The following is a 10,517-nucleotide window of genomic DNA, read 5'->3' on the forward strand; positions in this document are numbered from 1 at the left end:
ACCCCTAATGGGAGCAGCCGAAAGAAGAAGAAGAATTATCAAACTTTTGAGAGGTTCAAGGTCATTGCTTTTTCACCCTGCTTCCCAGATATAACATTAATGAAAGAAGCTGCTGTTACTTTTACATAATTTTTTGTGCAGGTGATCAAGGAATGGTAGGCGGTCTGGAGCAGTCAGTCACAGGGCAGGCTGCTTGAAAAATATCCCACTAAAAAATATAGGTTATTAAAAAAATCGTATTTATAGTGACTATGAGAGTAGTAACCAGGCTAATGGTTGCATTTAAGAATCAGCAGAGATAAAGTAAAGTAAAGTAGAAAAAGTTAGAGAATCATTTTAAACAAACCCAAGGACATGCAATAGGAAATAGAGTTAATAAGAATATAGCAAGAGGAACAGAAGCCAGAACAGAGCATGTAACCAAACGAAAGATGTAAATCATAGTTAAGAACAAAATATGTATGGCCTCATTGCCAGGAAATCAAGACTGAAATATTCTTTAGCTATGCACTAAGTTTTTACAGAAAATCCATAAATTCTGACAACCAGGACAGCCAACCAAGGCATGACAACAATGGAATAAGACGATAGTGCCCATAAGAAAACAAAATTATGTCACAGTATCAATGTATTTCATGTTAAAATTGTTAAAAATGTGCCAAAACAAAAAAAATAAATGTGACCAATGAATTCTTTGGCCTCTAAAACCACCAAAATACTGTTTGAATTATTTTTAAAGGGCATAAAATACTGTAAACATGAAAAACCCCACCAGAGATCCCTTGCCCCACTCACCTCTTACTTCTAAGCTCAGTGTGCCTCTCTGGCTTGTAACCAATTTCAAATCTATGCAGATTTCACTTCTGGATTCCTAGGAAGCTTTTCTTTTATTTTAAAGACCCTATTTTAAACCCTATCTACTTTATATTCATTAAGAAGTCCAAAATAACTCTTCTCCTGTAAGTTCAGGCCTGTTTGCTTCTTTCCAGTAGTTAGAGAGGTCTAATCTTCCTTGATTGGACAACATGCTCTCACCTTGCATATCTAGTGTTCCTGACCTACCACCTGCTGACCAGCCTTCGCTGGCCTCATTCACTTTTTTGATCGAGGATCAGGCATCCATGACGCATGTAGAGGTTGCCTGCCTTCAAACATTTTGACACATTTCATTCTGGTTTGTAAACCCTCTCTTTCATGGACTGGTAACTCTGTCTTTCAACTTTCCCCCTTTTGTATATTGTCCCACTGCCAAGCTAAACCACATTACTTACATGTATGTTGTGTAGGACTTCCACCTCTTGTAACATCATAGTGGTGTCTTCCCAGGCAACCCCTTGCCATCTAGAGACTCTCTTAAATAAGTATACATTAATGCAATTAGTAACATGTCTCCTTCATTTTCATTACATATTTCTTTTTTTTCTGATTTGATTTTATTTTTAACAACTTTCACCATACTTATTAGCTAAGGTTGTTGTACACATTTACAAATACAATAAGTAAAAACTATTACTGCCATTGCAAAGTTATAGCTGCATATTTATTCTACAGTTTGAAATATTAACACCTTTACTTTTGTAATAAATTATTGATATTTGCTAAAGTTATATTGCTAATGTTAAAGTTGAAATATGGTTTTGGCTTGGACAAGATGAAGTATTTTTGGGAATGTCCCAAGATAGTGATTTTGGATTAGTGCCATAGAAAACAATGAAGAATACATACCCTGCAATTTAGAATTACAAAAATGTAATGACTAAAGAGCCAACGGTTGTTTGCTTTTTTCTAGTGTACTTTTTAATTATTGATTTTATACTAATACCCTGCTGAGTGATACTTAGAATAGTTTATCACTGGTTGAAGGACATTTTTGGGCAAAGTAGTCCATGCCCCTCCCACCTTCTCTGACTTTGCTGTAAATATTGTTTTCAACACAGTTTTTCTCCACAGAATCATGGTTATTCAGTTTTACATTTTCTTTTTAATTCAGAAGTTATCGTCATTGATCATTTTGGAAGGAACACTAAGTTCAAAGTATAGTACAGTAACACTACAGTTAACGAAGTATAGCAGATGAGTTCCAGGATATTAGACCTTTTTAAGAAACATTGTTATTGGAGGTAGACATACAATAGGAGGAATACAGAGATGTATTGCAATGACCTGGCAGATTTCTGGTAGGGGTTGTTTTTAATGCTGCTTGCCTCTGCCAATCCAATATTTGAAGGCTCCTTCCAAGGGGCTTCACATGGTCTTATCTACCTTATTCCATGCATGCACACTGATGATGCCAGCTGCACTTTACACCACTTACTTGATGTCAAAGACAATACCATCTGCCTCACTCTCCCCAATGCCATAACCCAAACCATGCTAGGATTCTTAATGGAGAATCAAGGAATATGGATTTAAGCAGAGAAGAAACACCTCCCAAATGCCTGCACATACTGTAAGGGTTTCTCACCTGTGTTCCATCTTCTATGCAATGCACTGGTTCCTTTCATGGCCATCTGCTAATCCCAATGATTTTGCTCCATGGCATTTGTTTTATCCAGATTCTTTCTTCTTTCATAATTTACACTTTCGTTTCTAAAGCTATTGCTGTACACTTTCATGATATACCGGGCAAGTTATATTTATTACGTTATAGAAATATCAAAATAGCTACTGTACACATGAAAATACCAAAGGACTTCCATATAATAACTTCATACAGGGAGGCAGTAGAATGACTTTCATGGTTCTCTAGATAACAGGTACTTAACACTTGTGCATACAGTATAGCGCATTTTATGCCAGCTTCATTATAAAGGAGGTTATCAACAATAGTATTACTGTGTAACATTATTTGACATAGGATGAAATAATGCCTATGGGCATCATGGGTCTCCATGGGCATCACACATTTTTACAGGAATTGAGCATAATGTTTCTTAACAAAATTCTGTCTAAACATCCATAAATCTGTAGGATTCAGTTCTGGCGATAAAGTCATAGATGATGAGGAAATTAATGCTGATTCACCTCTATTTTTTCTGTATGTTTATTGCTTGGAAATAGGCTCTTAGATGACCCTGCCACAATCCTTCACTGATTAGGTTAGCTGTTATTTTGGAAGGTATGGTATATTCATGAATCACACTATACACTTTTTGTATGGGGCTGTTATTTATTTTATGCCATAAGGCCCTTAACCTGCATTTGCTCCATCCTGGGCATGACATTAACTTGCATTCAGCCCTGCAAGCAGGTCCTCCAACTTGCAGGGAAAACACAGGGGTTGGTGGCAGGACTGGCACTCCAGCCACTGTAAAAAAATCTCACACTGTTCAGGGTGGTGTTGAGGTGTCACTCACTGCATGGCTGCACTCGGATCCCAATCTGGGTGTTTCATCGTGTGGTGGGCGCGGCAATGCGCAGTAGTCAGCACATGCTGTCTTGTCTGTAAATAGTTTTAAAGGATGTGCCATATTAGAAGCTGCAGCCCCCTATGCCAGAGAGATACTAGCCTGAAACACACACCATAAAACCATTTACCACATTTCAACACTCACAGCTGCAGATTACTTAGTAAGGATCACACTTTTATTAGTTATAGATGCATTTCTTTATATGGTTTGTTGTTTTCTGTTAGACTAATACTCATGACGAGAGTGGCAGCCTTTTCAGCAGCTCCGTGTATGATTGTGAATTTCCCCTTGGGATTAATAAAGTATCTATCTATCTATCTATCTATCTATCTATCTATCTATCTATCTATCTATCTATCTATCTATCTATCTATCTATCTATCTATCTATCTATCTATCTATCTATCTATCTATCTATCTATCTATCTATCTATCTATCTATCTATCTATCTAATGTTTTATAATGACAAGCTCACATTCTTCCTCAACGACTCTCCATTGCTTGTTCCACACCTGTACTTTACAGACACTTTCTCACAGATTGCACAATTGCACAGATCCAACATCAGTGAGGGAAGATATGTTCCATCAGTGGCATTGTTTTAAAGGGAGATGAAAGCTCAGGCTTACGCAAAAACATGAGCAAGGATCAGTGAACAACTGTGGAGTCATTTAATTGACTGTCAAGACAATAAAGCAAAAGCTTGATTAAGAAAAGCCAGAGTTGGCAATCACCTTTTGTTACCTGTCCTATTATACATCCTGAACAAACAGGCCCTAGCCTAATGTTACTTAATTGTTTACCTCTTTTGTAATTCACTTTGGATAAAAGAGTCTGCTAAGCAAATAAATGTAAATGTAAAAACAAAATGAAATCCAACACAAAGTAAATGTTCTGATGTATGACTCTAACAGCACTTAAAAAGTTAAAAACTTTTAAATCTTGACTATTTTTACCCAAAAATAATGCATGTTTGCGTACCTGAAAAGACAGGAGAAAAAAAAACTGTTGGCAGGAGCTTTTGAACATCATGGGGTGATCCAACACCATTTTATGTGAACTTTGTCCATTCCTATAAGTTAAGTAGCACACTTCATTGGTAAAGTAATAAGGGACAGCAGTGATAATGCTGTATATTATTAATTGTTTAAGAAAATATTGACTAATATTACTCTGCAAAGAAGTTAGTTGGATCCTACAATGAGCCTAATGCTGTTGATGCAGTATCTAGCTTCTTGCAACTCCCTACTGCACTGAGCGGGTTCAAAAAAACAATAGTTGGATGTCTTGAACTTCTGCGTTCTACTCTGCATGACCTAAACATACAGATGTACGTACAGTATTTTAAAAACCATCAATTATTTAATCCTTCATGAAAGCTTAAAAAAATAAATACGTTTTTTTCATCATGCAAAATAATTTGTATATTTTTTGTTTCTTAAAATAACTTTAGGGAAATTATTTTGAAAGTTAGGGTTAACTGCATGTAAGCTTAAAAATATAGATAACTGAGACTCCTTAAACATAGACCTCCATTGGTTGGATCAATAGTCTCAAGTGTGTGGTGTCTGAGTTGAAGAGTGGGTAAGGTTCTTTTAATGGAATGGGAATTATGGGCTAGAGAAGGAGTGCAAGAGATTGAAAAAGAAAAGAAAGGGACTAAAGCAGTGAATGGAGTTTATTTTATGTACCTGTCTCTGAGTTATATGTAATAAGTAAGATGTCATATAATGTTCAAGGAAAAGTTTGTATTGTGATGAGTGGATTAGTCAATCAGATTTTAATTTGTAATGGGTCGCACCTTTTCCAATTTCAGGGTCTAGCAAACACTATCTGTTGTCAGTATATTGTACAATTGAGAAAAAAATAAGTTTCAGAGTCTTGATGAGCATCAGCCACCTACAAGATGGTGGACTTTTTCCAAACTTGTTTCACTTTATGAGTTTTATATTATGGCACACTAGTTGCAAACTATCAGCTATTCCTTTATAAAAAAGGGTAACTTTATTGTTTCTTTGGTTTTATAGTGTACTGAATGTGAAATAATGTTTATGTCACAGAACAAGGACAAATTAATAATGAATTGGGTCTTTGGAGCCAGTAAAACCTCTTGACTCATCGGTGCAGCTATAGGAAAAAGAACACTTGAAAAGTTAGTATAAATAAATCAGATAGCTAATGGAAATTTTGGGAGAAATCTGTGTCTGGTAGGAAAATGTCATTTGTTAATGTATGACTACATGCTCCATGCATCCCTCCAGGCTATAAATTGTTTCTTAGCGTATATTATCAAGACAGATAGATCTGAAATATTTTATTTGGGTGTGCTGGTTTACTATTGAAGGTTAACTAAATTGCTCACTACTTAATATTTGTTTGATGTTGTGTAAAGCAGGCAATCACAGTTTTGAGCTGCCGAGTCACAGCGCCAGAGGCTTCAGTTTTATACCTGGCTGCATCACTGCATGTAGGAATTTTAAATGCCATATCTGGGTTAATGATAATTTTGTCTGGGCCTCAAACTCATGTAAGTTAGGAATAATTGTGGGCCGGTGTGAGTATATGAATGTGTTGTGCATTGTGTCCTGCTCAGGGCTGGTTCCTGCCATTAGACTGCTACTTCCAGTATGGTATCCAACTTTAATAACCATCTAATAGAAAAAAAACAGGTTCTTAAAATAACTGATGTTTCTAACAGATGTCATTACTAGTTTTATTAGATGTTTTGTGTCAGGTCCTTTAACAAACTTTTTAATCAATTAAATACCTTTAAAATATGACCTATAATGATTAAATAAACATCCATTAGCTAATTTTTGTAAATTTTTTCCAAGATATTCTTTTTCACCTAAAAGGTATACAGTAGCCCAGTTTGCACTTCTTAAGATATTAAGGGAACTTGTTAGGTATTGTAAATTGCCTATATGTAAGGATTATGTACAAGTTTAGGTAAACTTTAAAAATAACTTGTGATCCATAAAAGCACTCCAAATTTGAATCCATTCTCAGAGCTTCTAGATTCATGGGAGCAAGTTTATACTCTAAGATACTTTATGCTAGTGGGGCCGGCTAGAAACCCTACATAACCTGGCCTGTGGTCTGCAGAATTTACAGGTGGTAAACTAGTCTTCACATCTCACAAGAGAGTTCACAGTGAACATATTAAGAAAAGGAGGTATGGCTTAAAAGTGTTGGGCAGAGGAGTTTTTCTATCCCTTACCTGTAACCTTTGTCATACATGGATGTTCGAGAGACTCATCCAAGGTTAGTAATACCCCACTGGGGCAAGAGGGGGTACTGTCACTAACAGGCTTGTCTCTTTTCTCGTCCTCAGCATCAAGAATACACCCCCTGACAGCAAGACCATGCCACTTCTGGCAAGACTGCTATAAAAGGGAATGTCGGCGTCTCATTTGGACCTGAACACTAGTGAGGATAGAGCTCCCTAATTCTCACAAGAGCAATACTAAATTATTTAACTATTGAGGCCATTTATATTTATTACTGAATCTTTTAGCGCCTGTTTACTTTGCTTTCCAAATGATTAAAGGGGCGACCCAGCTGATACCGCAATACTTTGTATGTGCACTGAATGTTCATTCCACCCTTTGACACCTTATATTCAGGTATTTGTTTAAATTTGTGTCAGGCATCACCACATCACCTAAATCCAGTGATACAATACATGACTTCTACTCACGGCGCTGTCAGACTTGGTGATGAGGATGTCAAATTACATTAGTAGGATTCACAGAGTATAATAAATTACATGACTCGGAACACATTTATAAAATAACATCTTGTGTGAAAACACTGGTGCTTTTCAGGTATACTGTAAGGAGTTCAGCCACAATCTCAGACCTTTTACTTTTCTTTTATAATTTTGTTGTTGTACAACATACACAGAATATCAGACAGATGAGCCTCTCTTCTACTTGCGCAGTCCTGTAAACCTGTGTTTCTCTTTTTCTTGGGACTGTGTTGAATGAATTGTACTTCCAGGGGCCTCATGCATAATGCTGTGTGTAGAATTCACACCATAACATGACATAAACACAAAAGTGGAAATGTGCTTACACACAAAAAAATCCAGATGCATAAATCTGTGCGAAAGCCAACTTTCATGTTCTCCATAAATCCCTGTCAGCGTGAAAAGTAATGCCTTCTGTCCCGCCCCAACTCCGCTCAGAATTATGCCTCTTTAAATATGCAAATCAATATAAATAGCCCTTAAGCTCAGCCTTCTGTGAAAAGGCAATGACAAAAGCCAAAGGGAAAATTGAAGATTTTCAGCGAATACCAAGTGGAGGCAAGGAAAAACTTACTATTTGTTGGTTTAAACAGTGGTATAAACAACAAAAGGAAGTTGATTGAGTGACATAGCGTGTCGGAGAAACTCGAAAGCTCAAGTTCACAAAGTCGCACAGTGCCAAAATAAAAAAGAAGTTATCACATTTCAGAGTCACCATGAAAAGGCGAGTCGTAGCCCACCATCTGAGTGTCATATGAAAGCTTATCAGGGTACAGAGGAAAAAAAAGGCACACAGTGGGGAAAAAGCACGAAATGTCAACTTTAATCTTTAAATTTCCACTTTAATCACTTAGTTTATTTTGTCATTAAAGTAGAACATCATAAACTTAATCTTAAAATCATTTAATTTACTAGTTTCTCAATCCTATCATAACTAAAGTAGCACGTTAAATGCTTTGTTTTGTATTTGATCTTCTGTGTGCTGTATGTGTGTGAATCACTACGTGCTTTCGAGCTTTCTCTTCCTCCGACAGGACACAGAATCCATTATATTCGTGATATTACAGCTCTCTGAATAATTAAAATATTGAGATGTATACGTGATATCATTTTCATGATGATAGGAGTTAAAGCATGCTATTAAACATGGGAACACGGTGGCGCAGTGATTGTTCATGTCTCACGCAAGATGCTTGCTGCGCCATGCGCGACCTTCGATGAAATACTTTATTATAGCGGTACTGTCTCTTTCAAACGTACTAACCTCCAATTCCTGTCCTTACTTTTCTTTCTCCAAATACCCAATCGCCAACACAATCAGCTCTGTAATAGACGTTAAGCCATCTGTAAGCTTAGAACGCCGATTCTTCAAAACATTTAAGGAACATTGAAATATCTTCGTAGTACATGTTTAATTATTCTATCCATCTATCCTTCCAGTGTCGCGTCAGCACCAGCAAGAATACAGCGCAAGGCAGGAACAATCCGTGAACGGAGCGCCAGCAGCTCGCTAGCGCTGCCGCACCGTGTAGTTAAAGTTAAAGTTTTATCTGTATAATATAATAAATGTATTTTGCTGCATTTCATCTTAAAAATGATATCGTCATCATATGTAAATATGCGCTTTATAAAGTAGCTCAAGTTGTGCAATATTATAACTGTATTGCAAGTTTACAGTGAGGTAATTGTACTTATAAGTACAAACAGTTCTACAAGGAGCACTTGATGGACTGATTGAGTGTGTTTAGAGTTCTTGGGATGAAACTGTTTCTGAACTGCGAGGTCAGTACAGGAAAGACTCTGAAGCATTTGTCATATGAGAGCAGTTCAATAGACAGCATGGCTGAGGCAGCGTGTGCTTGATTCTGTATACCGATAATTCTCTTTCCGATCAGCTGCTGTACAGCTGTGATTCACACTGAGATGCGGTGATATAAATACTACGAGTGGTGCAGTGAGAGTAATGTGGAAAAAGATGATCCGATGTGGCAACACCTAACGGGAGCAACTGAAAGAAGAAGAAGAAGGTGTAGTGAGAGTAACAACACTAAAGCAGCTATGGTATTTAGAATAGTTTGACCATTCTGTGGACCATTATATTGTTACAGGTTAATTACAATCAGATGCATTAAACTAATAAACAATATGCGGTTAATTTCAGTGTATTTATAAAGCCACGTCAGGGATGTGGATCTAAAAAAGAAAGGATAACCACACAGGAACAGTAGCACTGCTTTGATGCTGGGTGCAGCCAGTCTGCAAAACCGAGCAGAGAACTTGCGTATGACAGGGTATGAGCTACTATGGAAATGTTGCTTGCTTTACGGCAAGTTTAGGTTTTATACATCGCGACTTGAACGTGGAAACGTTCTTACGCAACATTTTTGAGCGTATGCACCGTTTAGATAGATAGATAGATAGATAGATAGATAGATAGATAGATAGATAGATAGATAGATAGATAGATAGATAGATAGATAGATAGATAGATAGATAGATAGATAGATAGATAGATAGATAGATAGATAGATAGATAGATACTTTATTATACATGAGGCCCCAGGTGAGTGCTCATTGGTTGTCAGCTCTTACTCACACAAGCTGGCTCAGACGACTTAAAACAAAATCTAACTGCCTGACTGAGTCACTGGAGATGTCAAACAACAAGTCTGGTGGTCAGTGGAGTTTGCCATGACTTTCTACAGCTCACTAAGATTATGTAAATGAAGTTGTGTAGTGTGACGACAGCTTTATGATCTCCTTGTCAGGTTAATTGTGACTTTGTGTGGCTAAGTGTGGATGTGTGCATGATTGTGTCCTGTGATTGGTGTTGGTCGTTACGTAGTGCTGTTTTCCCCATGACCATTAAGTGGATTAAAGGGATAGAAAAAAAGTTTGCATGTCATATTTATATATGTTGATGAATTTCTCTTCCGCCACTGATGAACTGGTTTACAGATTTTGAATGACCCACTAAACAATAACACAGCTAGCTTTATGAAAACATGCAAAATCTTTACAAACAGTGCCTGAGTCATGAATTGAACCTGGGTATCTAAAATGGTGAGGCAGTAATGCAAAACACTGTGTCATCCTGCAGTCAGCTATATGTGAAATAAAAAATAAATTGTTGTTATTTCAGTGTTTTCCTCTTTTTGTTCTCTGTGGCTTACCTACTTAGAATATTTACAGTAGTATTAAAAAGGTAAATCAAACTTTACCAATTTTACAAATAAATAAATATTTGAAAAATCCTCAATCCCCACTGGAATTTTTTTTCTCTTCCATTTTAAAGACTGGAACAGAAGTGTCTGCTGTGTTTTATGTTCCTTTCAAATTTTAATGACGTGCTACA

Source organism: Erpetoichthys calabaricus, chromosome 5 (genome assembly GCF_900747795.2).
Source record: "Erpetoichthys calabaricus chromosome 5, fErpCal1.3, whole genome shotgun sequence".
NCBI lineage: Eukaryota > Metazoa > Chordata > Cladistia > Polypteriformes > Polypteridae > Erpetoichthys > Erpetoichthys calabaricus.